Source organism: Apodemus sylvaticus, chromosome 6 (genome assembly GCF_947179515.1).
Source record: "Apodemus sylvaticus chromosome 6, mApoSyl1.1, whole genome shotgun sequence".
NCBI lineage: Eukaryota > Metazoa > Chordata > Mammalia > Rodentia > Muridae > Apodemus > Apodemus sylvaticus.
Window position 1 is genome coordinate 100,455,191 of NC_067477.1, and position 19,306 is coordinate 100,474,496.

The 19,306-nt window shown below is 49.6% G+C and overlaps 1 pseudogene; it reads left to right on the forward strand.

Moving 5' to 3' along the window:
• Positions 1-17,605: 17,605 nt before the first annotated feature.
• On the forward strand, positions 17,606-17,674 carry LOC127688276 (uncharacterized; annotated as a pseudogene).
• The last annotated feature ends 1,632 nt before the right edge of the window (positions 17,675-19,306 follow it).

The following is a 19,306-nucleotide window of genomic DNA, read 5'->3' on the forward strand; positions in this document are numbered from 1 at the left end:
ATCCGGTTGGGTAGGAGTAAAAAGTTACATGTGGGAGAGGTGACATCAGGGACCGTGCCACCAACTCCCTGCCACCATATCACAGGTTGACAGGCTCATTCTGTCCCTTCCTCCTGTCTCTCTGCCCAGCCATCCTGTGGTGTCTTCATGAGCAGTGAGTGGCATTAAAGCTTTAGGGATGTGGTAAGTCACTAGATTGTGTTCCCACCCTGACCTGGGTATTTTTGTTTGCATCTATACTCCCAAGATGCGGCACTTAATACGAAGGAGGTTCAAACAGGACATCCTAATCAGCTGCCCTGGGGACAGCAACTCACCTGGGAGGGAGTTGCCAAAGTGGAGAGGTGATGGGGTGGTGCTCACAGGGCTTAGAGTCACACCCGGAGCTGCTCTGGACATTGCAGGTGTCACCCTCAGTGACACGCCTACTGCAGACTTAATGACTCTTCATACCCAGCGCAGAGGTTCTGTCACCCCGAAGCCTCCAGTACTCCTAGGTCCTTCTCTGTGAGGGCTAATGTTGACTGTCAACTTGAAGAATCCTCTAAGAGACAAACCTCCGGGCGTGTCTATAGGGGATTATCTAGACTGGGGTCACTGAGGTGGGAAGACCCACTCTAACTGGTACCATTGACTCTATTCCACAGGCTGGGGGTCCCAGACTGAATAGAACAAGAGCTGAGCGCCAGCATCTATCACTCTGCTTCTGAACAATAGATACAATGTTGCCAGCTGCCTCCAGCGGCCTCTCACTCCTGCTACCGTGCCTTCCCCGCTGTGACCGACTGTACCCTCAACCTGTGAGCCAGATTTATCCCTCCTTCCCTCTCTTCCTCCCTCTCTCCCTCCCTTCCTTACCTAAGTTGCTTTTATAGAATACTCTTCAGCCATCACAATAATGAAAATAACTACATTCCCTGTTCCATGTTGGCTGATGGTTACAAAGAAAGCCCCAGGAAAAGGAGCTGCTATAGGAAGCAAATGGCTTCAGATGATGTTGAGCCTGGTGTTTGGGGCTGTGATTGTGCAGGGTGGGGGAGGGGGACACAGGCCTGTAGGAGGGCAGGTACTTGAAGTCATCCTTTCAGGGCCCCTGGCAGCCCTGGTGCCCTCCCCATGCCCCCAACGTTACAAAGCTTTCCCTGCATTTATAGAAGTCCTACATTCATTTTCTGTGGCCACCCTCCCTCCGGCAGTGGCTGTGATGGGCTCTGGGACGCCTTTCTTGGCAAGGGAAGCTTCATTAGTCCATCTGGAAGAGGATGTTTGGGTGAGCTGGCTGGATGCACATTTCCATTGTAAGGTTCTGAGGGCCAATCCTCAGAGTCAAGTCTGAATGGCTCTGAATACAGCTCTCAGAGTCTGTGGCTACATATCAGAGGCCTTTTTTTTTTTTTTTTTTTTTTTTTTTTTTTGGTCTTGAGGATGGTGTGGCAAGCCTGGGCAAACTCCACAGGGGCAAAGAATAACAGACTCTGCTTTGAGGAGGGCAGGGAAGGTGAGGCAGGCATTAGGGCCACCATCTCTAATGCCATCCAGTCTGTCAGCTTCCTCAATCCCAGGCTAGCCCAACTGCCCTGCTGAGGCTACAGCAGGTGCTGGCACATTTATCAACACTTTAGGGTCATCTATGCCTCTGCCTACTTGGGAACTCACCTCAACCCTACCTTCTAGAGCCCAAGCTCACAGTCATACCACAGATTAACACTTCCTGGAAATCTAGACCACATTTTGGCTTCTAACATCAGGACGGCACAGTAATTGGGGCCAAGTCTGCCCTCAGCCCCATCATCTTGTGACTCTAGGGTTCTTTCCTTATTAGCAGAGATCCCCAGTAGTCAGGATGGGGAGCAGACAGGCCCTTCTACTTCTCCCCCAGTAGGCAGGTAGCCAGAGGCCTCTCACAGCTTGGCTTGTTCTCACAGATGTTTTCTGAGAATCTGTGACATTTGGAGCACTCTGTGGGAGAGCACAGACACAGGAACACAATGGTCATCTATTACCAGCAGCAGAGAGAGGCAAAACCCAGGAAGCAGGGACAGAGCAGACAAGGACAGAAGCGTGTAGGGGTCGGTATAGCTGAGAGGGGAACATGTGAATGACCTGGGCGTAGGAGCGGCTGGTGAGCCCCAGGTTCCTCCCAAGTCCTGAGGTTTAGGAGTCATTAGGTCTCAGAGGTTTCTGGGCATCAGCATTGGGCTGGAACACTCTGTAGGAGACATTCTCTTGTAGCAGCTGAGCCCAGGCCCCCACTGCTTTTCCTAGATAGAAGCCAGTGCTGGGCCTTGGCTGAGTCCCTCCATTTGCAGCCTTGCTGGTCCCAGGGTGTTAGAAATAGGATATTCCCAGAATCTCCTAAGTGGGAGATTCTGCTTTCAAGAGTACCTGTCTCCTCTGACTGCAGGGCAGGACCAGATTCAAAGCAGGGAACTATAGATTCTGCTTTGTCATCTCAGTACTTGGTCTGCCCACCAGATACTTCCTGCCTGGTGCTGTTTCCAAACCTACCGTCATGGCTGTGCTGTCTTCTGGAGGGATAGACAGAAGCCAGAGTGGCTCCCACTCTCTAACCCTAAGTTGGCCAAAGTCTTCTGCAGGCAACTGCATTGACTCTTCTTAACTTACAGGTAGTGCCAATGCCACCTCTGGGCCCTGAGTGCATTAGTCACCTTCTATAGCTCCAAAAGCTGGAAGGACGGACTGGGGGCTACATTGCCAAGATGTGAGCAGCTCCGGCTCCCTGGCTCTCCATATAGGATTTCTGAGCTTTGCAAAGTAGATTGGCATGCATGATATAAATGTACCTGTGGGGGAGGGTATGGTTTGTATGTATGAGGCTTACATGTATACCTGTGTGTGTTTGTGTATTGTGGAGAATATGTAGTTTGTACATGGGGAATGTAGTTTGTATTGTGATGTGTGTATATATGGTCTGATTTACATGTTCTACATATGTGTATAGTATATGCATGTGTGCACGCATGTGTGTGCACATGTGTGTGTGTTTATGTGTGTGTATATGCATGCCTGCTGGTATGGACTCTGCTATCTTAGACCAGAATGAATACCAGTCCCTGCCAGGTTACTGTCTACACAGCCCAGCTAGGGGATGTGCAGTGTGTAGTAGCCAGGGCCTCCCTCTGGAGCCTACACCCCAGGCCCACCTCCTCTGATCATGAGCCACATCTCCTCACAGCCACAGTGACAGGTGTCAGTCAGTCATACCCCATGACCTGCACCGTCCCCAAAGCCACCTGCAGCAATCTCCGCCCTTAGTCTTCCTGCTCTTGGTCCACTGAGGACAAGAAAGTTCCAGGAAGGGTGGAATGGTGGAGGGGCTCCCAAGAGTGGTGCAGGGCTCGCCCTTTGTGGTCTCTTGCCTGACTCTGAGGTAATATAGATTTGAGAGCTGGGTCGTTCTGAGGGACCGCCACGTTTGTCTGAGCCTTTATAATACTCTGCCTATTGGGAACGTCTGTGAGGAGCAATGACTGCCTTGGTGTGAAGCCTCTGCCTCCCACAGCCCCTGCAGATCCCTGGAAAGCAAACATCAGTTCATTCATTCACTGCTGACAGTGCTCAGGCAAGCAGGAAGAACGATACCCTCTGAGAGAGAGCTGGGTAGACTGGCTGAGTGCAGACCCTGACTCAGTGACTGTCCTTCCTTGTCCGGGTGGTCACCCTGTGCTTCGTAGAGTGGACGGTAGCATTTTTATCACTCAAAAGAAACAGTTCCAGATAAGTTCACACACACACACACACACACACACACCTTCACCAATCTCTGGAGCCCAGCAAGACAGGAGGAATCTGCTTTTTGCTACCTGTGATGTATAGACAGGAATGTAGCGAGAACCAAGGGCTCAAGCACTGAGGACGGAGGGTGAATCTTCTCACACAGACAGAGCTGTTGCTCAGGTCCCATGGATCTTCCTCTGATCCCGCCTCACTCTCATCAAACCCTCTACGGTGGCCCATGAGGTCCAACACCATGTGATCCCTGCTCTACTCACCACAGAGACCCTTCCCATAGGGCCTCACCTTGCTGTGCCACGAACCCCCAGGGCTTCTGCCCATGCCGTGCCTTCAGCACATTTGCCTTTCACAAGCTGTGCTGGTGGCCAGCTTCACCCAAGCATCCTGCCTTTGTCCAGAGCACCGCCTTCCAAGGCCACCTCACCCCTGGTAAGTAAAAGATCCCCTCCCCTGTTTTATTTTCTACCTAACACTTTACCACTTAGTATGTTATATTTCCATTTGTTTATTTACTTTGTTCTTTTGAAAAAAAAAAAGAAAGAAAGACAGGGTCTCACTATGCAGTATTGGCTGTCCTGGAACTTGCTAGGTAGACCAGGCTGGCCTTGAACTCACAGAGATCCTCCTGCTTCTGCCTCCTGAGTGTTGGGATTAACCGTGTACACCACTGTGCTGTTTATTTACTCCTGAGCTCTCCCCTCCCCCACCTCCCACTCCTTCCCCCACTGGATTGTGAGTGTGGACAGGACAGGCTGGCTGGTATCTGGTTTGCTTTCTGCTAGATTTTCATCTCTTCCTGCAAAGGCCCTGGCATGGAGCAGGTGCCCTGGCAAGGCTTATTAGCAAATCAAAGAGTATAGTTGAAAGAGTCTACTCAGCAAAGCACTTGGCACACAAAAACCACTCAAAATTGATGTTCTGGCGAGACTCCCACATATAGAGTTGTCAGAGTTGGGAAATTAAAGATGAGACGTCCCTTCCATTTGGGGATACCCACTGAACTGCCATTTGGTGTTTCCCTGGACCTCAGGTTTCATCAAGTGTCCTGGAATCTGGGGCATCTAGCTGCCTCAGTGACTTTCCTCTTCCCAGTGGCCTGCTGTGTAGGTGACCCAGCTGACAAGACAGGAATGCTTCCATCCTGCCTGCCCCAAGCAACCTATCAAGAAAAGCCGTGTTTTCAGAGGATGTCATGGCTGTGAGCCAGTGCTGTCTAAGGGCAGAGTTCTGCCCCATCGTCCAGCAAATATGGATCCTACAGCAAACCCTGAGGCTTATCCCCAGTGATGCCCATTTGGAGTGTGAGCCTGAGGTGCGCTGGATCGAAGGCTGGGATGGGAATACATCCTGGTAGGAAGGTATTAGAAGCCAGAAGCTGGCCCGCAGCCATGGCATCTCCTTTTGGAGGCTGGCTGTGCTGAGGACAAGGCCCTCTGAGCGCATATTCCCAGTATCCCTTTCTCCTCATCTCGCACTGGTTTCCAGCTCACCAAGGCAGAGGTGGTCTGTCGTCAAAGCACATGCAGCCAGACCTCCTCTGGCTCTCCCAAGCCTCTGGCTCTCAGGGTCACACCGCGCTTGGGAACTCACCTCCCAGCATTGCTCTAGGCCAGGGTACCTACGTAGCCAGCCTTCTGCCATCCACCACAGACCAGTCATTAGGTCAGAACCACATGCTGGGGACTACCCACTCCCACAATCTCTTAGTGACACAGTGAAGCCTTCTGGTCGGAATTCCTGACAGGGGTCTGGGAGGGTCCTTAGTGACTGACACAAACATTTGCATTTAAGCCTCTAAGTGAATGTAGTCCCTTTGCCTCTTGAACCATAATACCTGATGGAAGCAAGAATAGAAAGCTCAGGGTCTTGGGGGGCTTTCGATCATCATGGTGGCAAAGGCCACGATGTTCTGTTCATAGCAACAGAAGGTGTTCACATCATGACAAGGAAGGAAGGACGGAAGGAGAGAGAGAGAGAGAGAGAGAGAGAGAGAGAGAGAGAGAGAGAGAGCAGGGAACAAGGCCTGCTTCTAGGCACCCAATTTCACCAGTCAGATTCCATCTCCCAAAGGTTCCATAGCCCCCCTCCTCCATAACAACACCAGCTGGAAAACCCTAAGCATATGAAGGACAGTTTAGATTCCATCCCTAACACTAGGGGTCCAAAAAGGGTCAGAAGATCCACTATCTCCTGCTTGGAAGCTCAGAGAGCGAGGAGGAGGCAGGCATGGGAGAGTCACACTAGAGAGCTCCACTCTTACACTCTGGGTAGGAAACTTGGGGACAGAAAAGAATCACTCAAGGACTGTCCAGTTAACTACTCCTGCTTATACTTCTGCCTCCATCAGTCACTATTAAAACAGCAACCAAGGAGTTAAAAGGTACATCTTGGAAGTCCAGAGCCCCACAGAAGGCACAAGACAGAGCAGGGACCAGGAGACCAGAAGGAAATTATAATACAAGATTTAAAAAAAAAAAGTATTTTTCATTGGCTTATTTGGTGTGTGGGTCTGAGAGAGAGAGAAAGAGAGAGAGAGTGTGAGTGTGTGTGTGTGTGTGTGTGTATCAGCATGTGTGTGTGCACCATGGCACATATGTAGAGGTCAAAGAACAGCTTGCAGGAATCAGTTCTCTCCTCCCACCATGTGGCTCCTGGGAACAACCTGACAGAAAGCACCTTTACCCAGCGAGCCGTCTCACCTGCCTGGAGTCCAGCCAGTCCTGATCCCCAAAGCCTCTTCCCACATACGCTTCACCTTGTTCCAGAGGGTGACAGCCGGTTTATTGACTAGAGATTTTGAGAGCCTCCAGGATTGGAGCTTCCAGGCATGGCAGAGACAGGGCTAAAATGTGAGAGTTTAAGCAAAGATCTCACCCAGACCTGCAGATGCCTCTTCCTGCTCTAGCCCTCTCCTTGGCAACGGAACAAGCAAACATATTTAAAGGAACCTTTCCTGGAAAGATGGATTCATCCAAAATCAAGTGTGTCCAGATAACATATGAGGAGAGTTCTCACACAGAAAACAGATCCAAATGGCCCAACTACGTATGGACCCTCTGCGACACAGATCCACCAGCAAGCAGCCCCTCCCACCACCTTGTGCATGCACACACATGTGCACACATGTGCACACAGAGACCTCACAGCCAGCCCCTTGGTATATCCCTATCCATGTAAAGAAAGAACCCGTGCTTTGTCACCTTGACACCCACGAAGGCATCACAAGAGAAGTAACCTGTAGACCAATATTCCCCTGTGAATGTTGAGGCAAAATCCCCCAAAGCACAGATAGAATCCAGGAATGCATTAAAAGGGATTAGACAGAATGAAAAAAAATGGTATCTTATCTCAGGAATACAAGGTTGGCTCAACATCTGAAGCCACTCAGTGTAATATGTCACAGTAATAGAATAAAGGACAAAAGGCACTAAATGGTCTCCACAGACACATAATCAGTTAATGTGATTAAATGTTCCTTCATGAAGCACTCAGAAAAAGTGGGAACAGACAGGTGCTTTCTCAACCCGACAAAGCTGCCTGTGAAATACTCACAGCCAGAGCTGCCTGTGAAATACTCACAGCCAGAGCTGCCTGTGAAATACTCACAGCCAGAGCTGCCTGTGAAATACTCACAGCCAGGACCATGCTTAATGCACAAAGGGGGATGTTCTCCCTGTAATTAGGAACAAGAGAAGGATGCCCGGGGCTGTCTCTTCCACTCAGCATTGTAACTGAAGGGCTCACTACTCACTATGGGGGGAGGGGAGAAGGAGGAGGAGGAGGAGGAGGAGGAGGAGGAGGAGGAGGAGGAGGAGGAGGAGGAGGAGGAGGAGGAGAAGGAGAAGGAGAAGGAGAAGGAGAAGGAGAAGGAGAAGGAGAAGGAGAAGGAGAAGGAGAAGGAGAAGGAGAAGGAGAAGGAGAAGGAGAAGGAGAAGGAGAAGGAGAAGGAGAAGGAGAAGGAGAAGGAGAAGGAGAAGGAGAAGGAGAAGAAGAAGAAGAAGAAGAAGAAGAAGAAGAAGAAGAAGAAGAAGAAGAAGAAGAAGAAGAAGAAGAAGGGCATAAAGCCTCATGGCCTCTGTGCTAGGCAATAGTCTATCAAACCACAAATGACAGTAAAGAAATAATAAATTAGGATTAAGCAGAGTTGCTATCATTTGTGTTTCAAAGGGTACTATCAAAAAAGTGAAGAGGCAAAAAAATAGAAAGAAAGAAAGAAAGAAAGAAAGAAATGGAGGGAAGGAGGGAGAGAGGGAGGGAGGGAGGGAGGGAGGAAGGAAGGGAGGGAGGAAGGAAGGAAGAAAGAGAGAGAGAGAGAGAGAGAGAGAGAAAGAAAGAAAGAAAGAAAGAAAGAAAGAAAGAAAGAAAGAAAGAAAGAAAGAAAGAAAGAAAGAAATGGAGGGAAGGAGGGAGAGAGGGAGGGAGGGAGGGAGGGAGGGAGGGAGGAAGGAAGGGAGGGAGGAAGGAAGGAAGAAAGAGAGAGAGAGAGAGAGAGAAAGAAAGAAAGAAAGAAAGAAAGAAAGAAAGAAAGAAAGAAAGAAAGAAAGAAAGAAAGAAAGAAAGTGAAGAGGCCAGCCTGGTCTACAGAGTGAGTTCCAGGACAGCTAGGGCTACACAGAGAAACCCTGTCTCGAAAAACAAAATAAAACAAAAAAAGAAGGTGAAGACTAGTGGGCATGGTGATTCACTCCTTTAATCCTAGCACTTGGGAGGCAGAGGCAGGAGGATCTCTGTGAGTTCCTGGTCTGCATAGTAAGTTCCAGGACAGCTGGGGCTACATATAGAGACCCTGCCTAAAAAGAGAAAGAAGGAGAAAGAAAAAGAAAGGAAGGAAGGAAGGAAGGAAGGAAGGAAGGAAGGAAGGAAGGAAGGAAGGGAAAGCAAAGACAGTTCATATAACAGGGGATAAAACAGTCCCCAGTCTTGCATCTAATAAAGCACTTGTATATAAATTATATTAAAAAATATTACAGGATGTAAGGGCAACATGGCCATGACATCTGCCACTCTACTGGTGGCCAGGGTTAATTAGCTGACCCGGTCGGCTTTATGATGTCCTCCTCTGTCCCTGCTCCACAAGTGTCCTTCCCAAATCTGCATGCTCATGTGTTCCCTCAGCAGCCGAGGGCCCTTTAATCCAGCACATGCAGATGCTGCTCCCTGATGAAGCCTCCTCACAAGCTCTTAAGAATCACAGCTCACTTGGTGATGGGCTATGGGAGGGGGCCAATGAGGGGGGCTGGACGCGGGGCCTGTGTTGTAGGGTGGGGCTTCAGCTCCGGCTCTGCTTCCTACTCACAGCCTGGGTGACCTGAGACTGTCATCTGTAACTAACCTCTGTCCTGCCTGTGCCACGCACTCATTAGGAGGGTCGCGCGGGGGCAGGTCACCAGAGGCAGAGGCAGAGGCAGATGTTAGATCTAATAAAGATCTGAAAAGCCATGGCTGGTGGATGGCTTGTGGAGAGTGGCAAATCTGCCCAGGGCCAGCCCCTTACGGCGCTCAAGACAGGCCTGTACTGCTCAGCCACCATGGCGTAGACACTTGTCTGCCTCTCTAGTCCTCAGCCGACTCCTCCCTCATATCTCCCCCACTTTACTCTGACCCCAGCGCCTCTAGTCAGAACAACCGCATGCTTCTCTCCCAACTCTGTTGCTAGGGGAGAAAGGGAGGCATAATTTTCTACCAGCCCCGTTCTCGTGTCACTCTGCACCAGTGATCAATATTAATAATGAAAACAATAACCGAGGCTTATCACACGGCTATGATATGCTGGGTCTGGTGATAAAGACAATGATAATTTCCCAGGAGCTCCCGGCAGCCTGTAAGGAGCTGAGCGCCCCCGAGGTCGGGTTCCTTCCAGGCCAAGAGGTGGGATCACAGGGATTTTTTTGCTCATGTGTGGGGAAGTTCGCCCATGCATATGACTGGCTTTTAGATTGCGCTGTGTGAGGGCCTTTGGACTCTCTGTGGGCCTCAGTTTCCCCAAGAGTCCAGAGTGGTGCGTTCTGATCCCACGCTCACGTGATGGCAGTCACGCAGGGGCTCCACTGGCTATGGCGTCCTCATTTCCGTGCCTACATTACTACAGACACATATTTTTTAACATCCTCCAAAGCCCTCAATTTGTTTTCTCATTTTCCTCCTCATTTCGCTTTTACCCTTTGGGACTTGGAACCTAATTTTAGCGAAGGTCAAACTCAGACTCTTGGGGCAGTTGGCGTTCTCTAATACACCTCCTGAGAAGAGGGGCATCCACATGGTATTTTTGAAAGAGGCATGCCTGGTTTAGGGTGGGGCCTGAGAGTGGGAACCCCTAGTGGGGAAAAGAAAGACTGGGGGCTGACCTGCCACAGGGGATTGTCACTGGGTGGGGGTGGGGGATGGGGGTGGAGCGGGGGGGTGGGGGTGGGGGTGGGGGTGGGGTGGGGTGAGGGAGCTGATGGCCTGTGTTCTTTCTGCTGTCTGTCTGGCCACCCATCAGAGAGGTGTCAAGTTCACTGGGAAGAATCCAGAGCTGACAGGAGGCTTAGTTGTTTCTGCTGGAACCTTCTCACTTATGTTTGGGGATACTGAGGCACTGAGAGCAGCCTGTATAACTAGGCCATGACTCAGATAAAATCTGAGCTTTCCTGTTCTAGTTTAATTCTGTCGCTGTGATAAGACACACTGAACCAAAACAACATGGCAGAAGTGAGGGGCGTGTGTGGAAAGAAAGCCCAGTGGTTAAGAGGATTTGCTGCTTTTACACAGGATCCAGGTTCGATTCCTAATACACGTCGGCTCACAATCATCTGTAGCTCCAGGTCCAGTGGGTCTGGTGCCCTCTTATGGTCTCTGTGGGCACCAGACATACATATGTGTGTAGACATACATGAGGGCGAACCACCCATACTGATAAAATAAGATTTTAAAATGAAAGAAAATCAAAGAAACTTTTGTACCAAAAGGAAGAAACTTTTGACAAGAAGCAAGGAATTAGGGAAAGGGTGGGTTTGTGTGACGGGATTAGGGATCTGGCTGAGGGGAGCTGGATCAAGAACTCTGTTTTTTTGTTGTTGTTTTGTTTTGGTTTTGGTTTTTCCGTTTTTGGTTTTTTGAGTCAGGGTTTCTCTGTGTAGTCCTGGCTGTCCTGGAACTCACTCTGTAGACCAGGCTGGCCTCGAACTCAGAAATCCGCCTGCCTCTGCCTCCCAAGTGCTGGGATTACAGGCGTGCGCCACCATGCCTGGCTAAGAACTTTACGTCTAGCAGCTTTGAGGAAGACTCAACACTGTGCATCTTTCCCAGTCACTCTGGTCTCCTAGCTGACCTCATCCAAACTCCAGCCCTGCTCCACAGCACCTTTCTAGTGGCTGTGGGCAGCCTGCTAGAGGCAGCAGATCAGTGTGCCCCGTCCCCTACCCCACCCCCACCAAGCAGAGTGGACAGCACCTGCATCTGCCAGCCTCTGTCCACAGAGGAGGTCTGCAGGCTGGACCTCCTACCCTCCTGACTATAAGGAGCTGCTGTGCACTGAGAGGGAGGAAGTATTAGCTGGTGCTGGTTAATCTGTAAGTCAGTGCCCCAGAATATCTTGGCCGAAGCTCTGGAACAGTGGTTCTCAACCTTCCTAATACTGTAGTCCTATAGTATAGTTCCTCATGGTGTGGTGACCCCCAACCATATTATTTGATTGCTACTTCATAAATGTATCTTTGCTACTCTTGTGAATTATGGTGTAACTATCAGATATGTGATCACAAAGGGGTCACTACCCACAGGTGAGAAGCATTTGCTGCTCTAGAGTCTGGGAAGGAATGTGCCTCAGAACCTGGAGAGGTTTGCATCTCACTCTGTAGAGGGCACACTGGGCTCTCAGCCCCGTGGGAAGCAGATATTCTGCAGGATAATCAGGGTGCTACCTTGGAGACCTAAGGGGCTAAAGGCCCAGCTCACAAGCAGGGGGCTGCTGTTCTCCAGCACTGAGATTGTCTCAACATTGCTTACCTCGTAGTGACGTCATCCCTTCAGACCTGATGCTGGTAACCTGGACTCAGACGTGCTGGGTGCTCCAGGTTAGTTCAGAGAAAGGGGTAAGCTGAAATCAGCCTATAAACCAGCCCGAGCCGGGCCCCTCAGCTTCAGGGCTTCCACTCAGCTCCTTTCTAGGGACAAGGAACAAACTTCCTATTCTTTGGAACCTTCCTCTCCCATCCATTAGTCCTGTTCCCTCCTGGAGACTCTGACCCAGGTACCTGGCTTTGCTCAGTTGCCTTTCTCCTTGAACTTCCCTGGAAAACCTTGACTCTGCCTCATCCCTCTACTTCCCTGTTGTGGACTATGGTGTGTGTGTGTGTGTTATTACATGTGGGTGAGTGTATGCATAGATACATGAGTTCATGAACAAAGGTATACACAAATGTATGCATGGCTATACTCGTGTTGATGTGTGTGTGTGTGTGTGTGCATGCATGCACACACACAGGATATGAGTTGCTACATGTATGAGGCCTTCTGAGAGCCAGGCCCCCAGAGTCTGGTACATACCTAACTTCATGAGACTTCCTGAGGAGGTCATTGTGACCAGCCTTGCTGTACTCCTGAGCACAGTCTGAAGGCCTCCGTCTTCTCTGCCTCCTGTTGTCCACTGTGTTGGGTACTCAGAGTGGGTGAAAGTTAGGTGTGCATTGGTGTGATTGTGGGTCACCATGCTGGGTCCCTGTAGCCAGTGATCAGATTGTGACATCCAGTGCTCTGACATCATTGGGGAAGAGCCTGAGGGCTGTAGGCGTAAAGTCATTGCCTCCTTGGGACTATTATCCCTAGAAGCTGGAGACTGTCCGAGGCATGTGGTATGCACCCCTTCACAGCCCCTTTGGCTAGCTGGTGTAGTGCACACAGTAACTACTCCATGATTCTGCGGTGTTGGGTGTGCAGTTAATCATCTCCACCTGACCAGGAAGGGAGTGGGGCTTGCAGACAGTTCCCTGTTATATTGGGGGCTCCCCCAAAGGGGCCTGGCCTATGTTAGTAGCTTTGGGATCATTGTGAGACTGGTGATATAGCCCTTCTGGGGGATAATATATCACCTCTATACCCCTGGGACATCTTCAGAGAGCTTGTCCCCTCCCATGGGCACATCCCACTATGAGCTGAGTTGAGTGTCATGGAAAATTCCACCTGCGACTCTGCTTCCTGGAGTAACCTGCCCCCCAGAGCTCCCTCCACTTCCCTCAGCTCAGCTTTCCTAATTGCCAGGAGCCCACAAAAGCCTTCCAGAGCCTCTGGGATTCTTTTCACTATTTTTTCCCTTCAATTTAGAAGAGAATTAATAGGTATGGAAAGTGCCAACCTGATCCCGGGGGTGGGGTGAAAGCCCATAGAGTCAGGCTCATCCCAACCCTCACCCAGTATCACAGGACTCTGGAGAGAGCCTGCCCATTGTTTCCTGAGCTGCTCAAAGACCCTGCAGAGAAAAGCCTTTAGAGGCAAGGATTTGTGGGAACTGACCAAAAACAAAATTCACCTGGGGAACCAAGATTCATCAGTCAGTCCCCACCACCAGTAAATTGTCCCCCACTTGTGGCTGTAGGAAGCTTCACCCTTAAAACCTGGGTGGTAACCTATGCTCAGTTTCCTGTAGTGTCCCTATCCAGACCTGCTGTGTGAGAGACTCTCTTTCTCTCTCTCTCTCTCTCTCTCTCTCTCTCTCTCTCTCTCTCTCTCTCTCTCTCTCTCTCTCTCTCTCTCTCTCTCTTGTTTACTCATTCCAGAAAGGGAACCCACAATAGACCAAGTTAACGGTTGTACCAAAGTACAGTTCGGCAAACCACTGACCTTTTACTGGGTTACTAACAGCAGAATGTGTGAGGAATGAGCAGGGGCGAGCCACAGCCTCCCAACACAGCTAATCGCTCGTAGCTGCAACCCCGGAGCTTGCTGCAGAAGCTCAATTTGCGGGCAGCTGGACAGGCCAGAAAGATCTCCTGATAGCTTGGCCAGTCTGTGTCTTCCCTGTGTAATCAGCCACTGCCTCTGTAAAGCTGGGGAGGGAACTTGGAGAACCCGCTCAATCCCACATGGGCAGACCCATGATCTTTTGTTTACCTCCAGAGTCGCAGGAGCCTCCCCCTCCCATCTGAAAGGAACATTCCAATTTACCCTGCAACAGAGCCCTGGGAACCTGAGCAACAGCCCCCGAACCCCCTTCCTGTGTCATTAGAGGATCTGACCCACGGCCTGCGAGGGCAGCAAGCTGGCTCTGAAATGTATCTTTCATTTCTTCCTTTTTGTCAACTCTTCCTCAAATGGGTGACATGAAGCTTAGTTTTCTTGATTGTCAACACGACTGGATTTAGAAACACCTAGTCTGGCAAGGTGCACCTCAGGGTGTGTCTGCGGGAGTCTTTCCAGAGATGATTAGCAGAGGGTGTGAGACCCACCGCAGACTGGAGCGCAAGTAGAAAGGGAGGGAAAGGGGAAACCTGCTGAATGAATGCTGGCCTGTCCCTCTCTCTGCTTCCAGCCTGCTGGGCTGCGAAAAGCCTTCCCCCTGTGGATGTTCCTACCCCGTGACACTCTGCCCAAGCACACAGGCCAGGCAGCAGTTTTGGCTCAGGAACATGAGTCAGAATAAATCCTTATTCCATAAGATGTTCATATCAGGTGCTTGATCACAGTAATACAAAATACAGGTGGGAAGAGGAAAGGGACATTCAGGATAACATCACAGAGCTGATCACTCTACTTGTGGCTTTGGACAGGCTGATGGCTGCCCCGTAGCAGACACCCTGTCAGCTGAGAAGGCCGGATAGCATTGAGTATTGGGGCAGCTGCATAACCATGTGCTTCTGATTCAAGAGACAAGGTTGGACCTGAGTGTCCAGAACACAGGAATAGGCTATAGAAAAAAAAGCTTAGGTACACATAGGATCTGTACGTGAGACCACCAGGGTGAGGAGCCTCTTGCCTGTCTATCATCACTTTCCAGGCTGCCTCAGGAAGCCAAGAAGGTGGCATGGGATAATAGACAGACTTGCTTTCACTCTTATCTAGTTTCTATGAGTGCCCCAACCCCAAACACCACACACACACACACACACACACACATATCACCTCACAGAATATCTTATCCAATCAGAACCACCACTCTATATACTAGGTAGACTGGCAACACTATCCACACAGAAAATTTATTATGTATGTGGGGACTAGATTAATGTCACCAACCAGTGGCATTTTCAGGGTGTGTGCAACAGTGGCATCCCATCCAATGACATTAAAGAGAGTCTCATGCTGCCTTGAATGCAACAGACTTGCACTTTTCTGGAGAATTCCAGAAATGGGCCCATCCCATTGCATCATTACACATTACACAGCAGTGTTCTGACTATCCCACACCCAAAGCAGCTGTTCCGTCTGAGCTCAGCCACACTGCTTCCATCTTGAAAGACACTTCTGTTGTTTGTGGAAGTTATTCTCTTTGGGCTCGGAAGGACCAATCTCTGGAGCATGAGGGGTACCATGGTCCATCACTCCTTCCAAAGGCTGGGGATATAAATGAAGAGGTTCTTTCTTCTCTCCCCACACCTAGATCTGAGTGTGGACTGTGAGTTAGTTGGATGTCACTGGAGGGGAAGAAGGGGGCACCTAGTGACATCTAGTTGAATAAGTTGGGGCTCTGAGATCTGTGTATGAATTAATGTGAGGAGGAGGCTGAATGAAGAAGTCCCCAACCTACTACCCATATGACTGGCCTTGAATAAGTAGTATTTCTAGCTTGGGATTTTAGGAAACAATAATCTCAGAGTTTGTCTCTACAGCCCAATGTGTGGTGTTTATTCAGAGTTTAAAAGTCTTGAAATGTCAGCATGGGGTGGCGGGAAACAACCTCTGAGAACCCTATGCTGGAGGGTCTGGGCTTTGAGTTACAGATTGTGCTCAGCAGCTTTCGGTGACTGTGACAAAATGCCTGAGAGAATCACCCTTCGAGGAAGAAAGGTCTATCATGGCTCATGGTTTTGGAGGTTTCAACCCATAGTCACTTGGCCCTATTGCTTTGGGCCTGTGATGAGGGGATACATTATGGTGGAAGTATGTGTTGGGAGAAACTTATTCATGTGGCCAGGAAGCAAAAGGAGAAAGAAGGAGCTGTAGTTCCAATATCCCCTCTAAGGACACATACCAGGAGACTTCTTTCCATCAGGCCCTGCCTCCTTAAAAGTTATACCACATCCTGTCAGGTCTAAAACTTGACAAGTTCAGAGTTGTAACACATTTCAACAACACAGGCTGGTGACCAAGCCTTGTCTACATACACGGGCCTTTCAGGAGTATTTCAGTACAGATGCAGCTATCTCTGGGGCAGAATGGAGAGTCAAACTCAAGGAGTGCTGTGCTTCTACAAAGGTCACTTCAGAGACAGTGAGTCCCCTCATGATGCTGAACATTGCATTAAGAATAACACAGACACTCCAACATAGCTGGGGGCTCCTGGGTTACTCCACACCAGCCCTCTGGCTGCTTAGAGCATCCCAAGACCCCACTCCTCCCTCCTGTTGACACATGGTCTCTAGCACTCAAGTCTCAAGGCTTCCTTGGCAAGCAGTCTGAGATGGGAATGCAGAGCCCACAGCTCAGAGGCACACAGCGCCAGACAAGGCTTATCTAAGTCTGGCCCCGCTCCCTGTCCGGGGTCTTCTGCTGATCACCTCCCCTCTCTGGTCTAGCAAGCCGAGGTGGCAAAGCTGGAAGGGTATTGTCATCCCTCAGTCGAAAGTCCCCCCCCCCCCATGCCCAAGCCAGGCAGGGACTTGCCCAAGGTAACCGAGCACCTTGATAGACACTGTATTTGTGCTTGCCAGGGAAGGCGTGATCTGCCACCTGCCCCTGATGTCAGATTTTCCGTGGTGCCTTTTATTAACTGGGAGATAAAGACTCAGTTAAACCTTGAGTAAATAACCAAACCTCAACTGAGAGGCTGGTGGGAGGCCCAAACCAGTTTCTCAATGACTGACACGCCTTCCCTGTCTTTTTCGTGAGAAGTGTGTCTGCAACCTTGGCACCAACCAGCAACATACATTGGAGTCACAGTGGTGGAGTGGGGGTGGGGGAATTAGGAATCGTGCCGTGCCCACCCCCACTTTAAAAGATGAGTTTAATTGGTTTGTGGAGGGGCCCAGCCTGTTGACTTAAATGCCCCCTGGTGACACTAGCAGAAGCCAGGACAGGAATGGTTGCTATCAAGTGAGGTTGGAGACCTAAAGGCCACACTTTTCGTTTTCAGCAGAGTGAATACTCTTAACCTGCTCATTCTAAGACACCAGTTCAAACAGCCTCTGAGCTGAACAGCAGACCCGTGGGAGCCTGTGGAGCCTGCTGGTGCCACAGGGCCCCATTCCCACAGGGCACTAGCACAGTTTCTCTTCAGTGGAACACAGCAAGAAGTTTCCAGGCTGTCAAAACAAAAGGCCACAAAGCCCACACTCTGCAGTTGAGATCTGACTAACAACCAATGCTCTGGGAAGGGAGCACGGGTCTCCGTGGAAGCAGAAGGCGAAGGGAGCACGGCATGGCATGAAGGGAGCACGGCATAGCACGAGAGCATCACAGAGTAAAAGGCACTCAATTCAAAAGCAATGGCGAGGCCTTGCATAGCAAGAGGCACCAGGGTGGGAGTCAGGTCAAGCAAGGCGCAGGTTAGGAGAGCAAGTCTCAGACAATGTGAAAGTAACTTCCATTTGGCTGATGTAATTGTCTCCGAGGCTTATGGCCTCTGTCTGCTAACCCAAGCCTAGTCCTGGAAGCTTCTAGCTTCCATACAATCTTATCTAGGCCTAGAATATTTTCATCCTCCAAGACTTGCTGCTGAAGCTTTGAGCAGTGGCAGTATCGTAGCTAATGAGGTTTATCCGAGGCATGATTATTGCTAATTGAAAGACTTGCTGCTGAGTAAGCTGAACTCTGGATGATGGTCACTGGCTCAAACCCTTCTCCAAGCTAACCGATTCAATCTGGTTTCTCTCTCAGGTTTTCCTGAGTTGTTCTGCTTGGCCTCATACTAAATCTGGCAATGTGTTCTTTTTTTTTAATTGGATATTTTCTTTTTTTTTATTCAATATATTCTTTATTTACATTTCAAATGATTTCCCCTTTCCTGGATCCCCACTCCCCAAAAGTCACATAAGCCCTCTTCTTGGACATCATTTGATATGTGGATGGTGTCTTGGGTATTCCAAGCTTCTAGGCTAATATCCGCTTATCAGTGAGTGCATACCATGAGTGTTCTTTGGAGACTGGGTTACCTCACTTAGGATGATGTTCTCCAGTTCCATCCATTTGTCTAAGAATTTCATGAATTCATTGTTTCTAATGGCTGAATAGTACTCCGTTGTGTAAATATACCACATTTTCTGTATCCATTCCTCCACTGAGGGACATCTGGGTTCTTTTCAGCTTCTGGCTATTATATATAGGGCTGCTATGAACATAGTGGAGCATGTGTCCTTATTGCATGCCTGGGAATCCTCTGGGTATATGCCCAGGAGTGGTATAGCAGGGTCCTCAGGAAGTGTCATGTCTAGTTTTCTGAAGAACTGCCAGACTCTGGCAATATGTTCTAATCTTCTGGCTCCTTCTGGTTCTCTGACTCATTCTGTCTTCACCGATATCTAGTTTGTTCTTTCTCGACAACCTGTCTCTGTACAATTGTCCCAGTAAAACTGCCCCCTCCTTTCCTCATTGTCCCACAAGTAGCTTCCCTTTCCTTCCCTTTCTTCTCTCTTCTCATGAGAGCTGGGCATATCCTATCCTGTCAAATCTTTCTCTGATTCATCACTTTGTCTGCCACTCACTTAGACTTCACTTCCAAACATGGATGCATCCTTCTACAAACTAACTTTAACTTCATTGTTTGGGATTAAAGGTGTGTAACAAGGGCATGTCTGTATTCCAGCCAGAGGGATTAAAGGTGTGTGCTAAGGATAAGCCACACCACAACTAGAAACAGGGTTTTACAGTAAATAATACAATCTCAGGGTTCACCTTGTGACCAGATATCCTGCAATGAGGCAAAGCATGTCAGGAGACAAAAGTCAATACCGGGGGACACCCTGATGCCGTCAGCCTTGTGGACCATCCAGAGCCACAGAGGCCAGTGGATGCGCAGTTGTATCTTGCCCCACCCCACAGTCCAGAAAGCTGCTTTGGCTATTGAAGCTGGTGGCCTGAACTTTTCCTAGTGTTCCCAAGAGGGATTCATTCTCCTGTGAGACTTGGTGAACACTAGTCAGCTGTTCCCCTTTCCTGGATCCTGAATTGGGCATGCTGTCTAACTCCATGACAAAGACAAGGATTCTGCAGAATACTCACACGCCAGGGTGAGGGTGATAAGATCAGGGGCACATTCCCAGTCTGCTTCCATCAGGTTCCCTCTTGCTTGAGCGCTCCAAATCATTCTTACAACTCCTACCTGATATTAGACTCCCTGCACCCGCCTGTCCTGAAGGCAAAACCAGACAGAAAGAAGACGACACTTGAGCCGGGCAGGTGGTTCAGTGGGCAAAGCCACCTG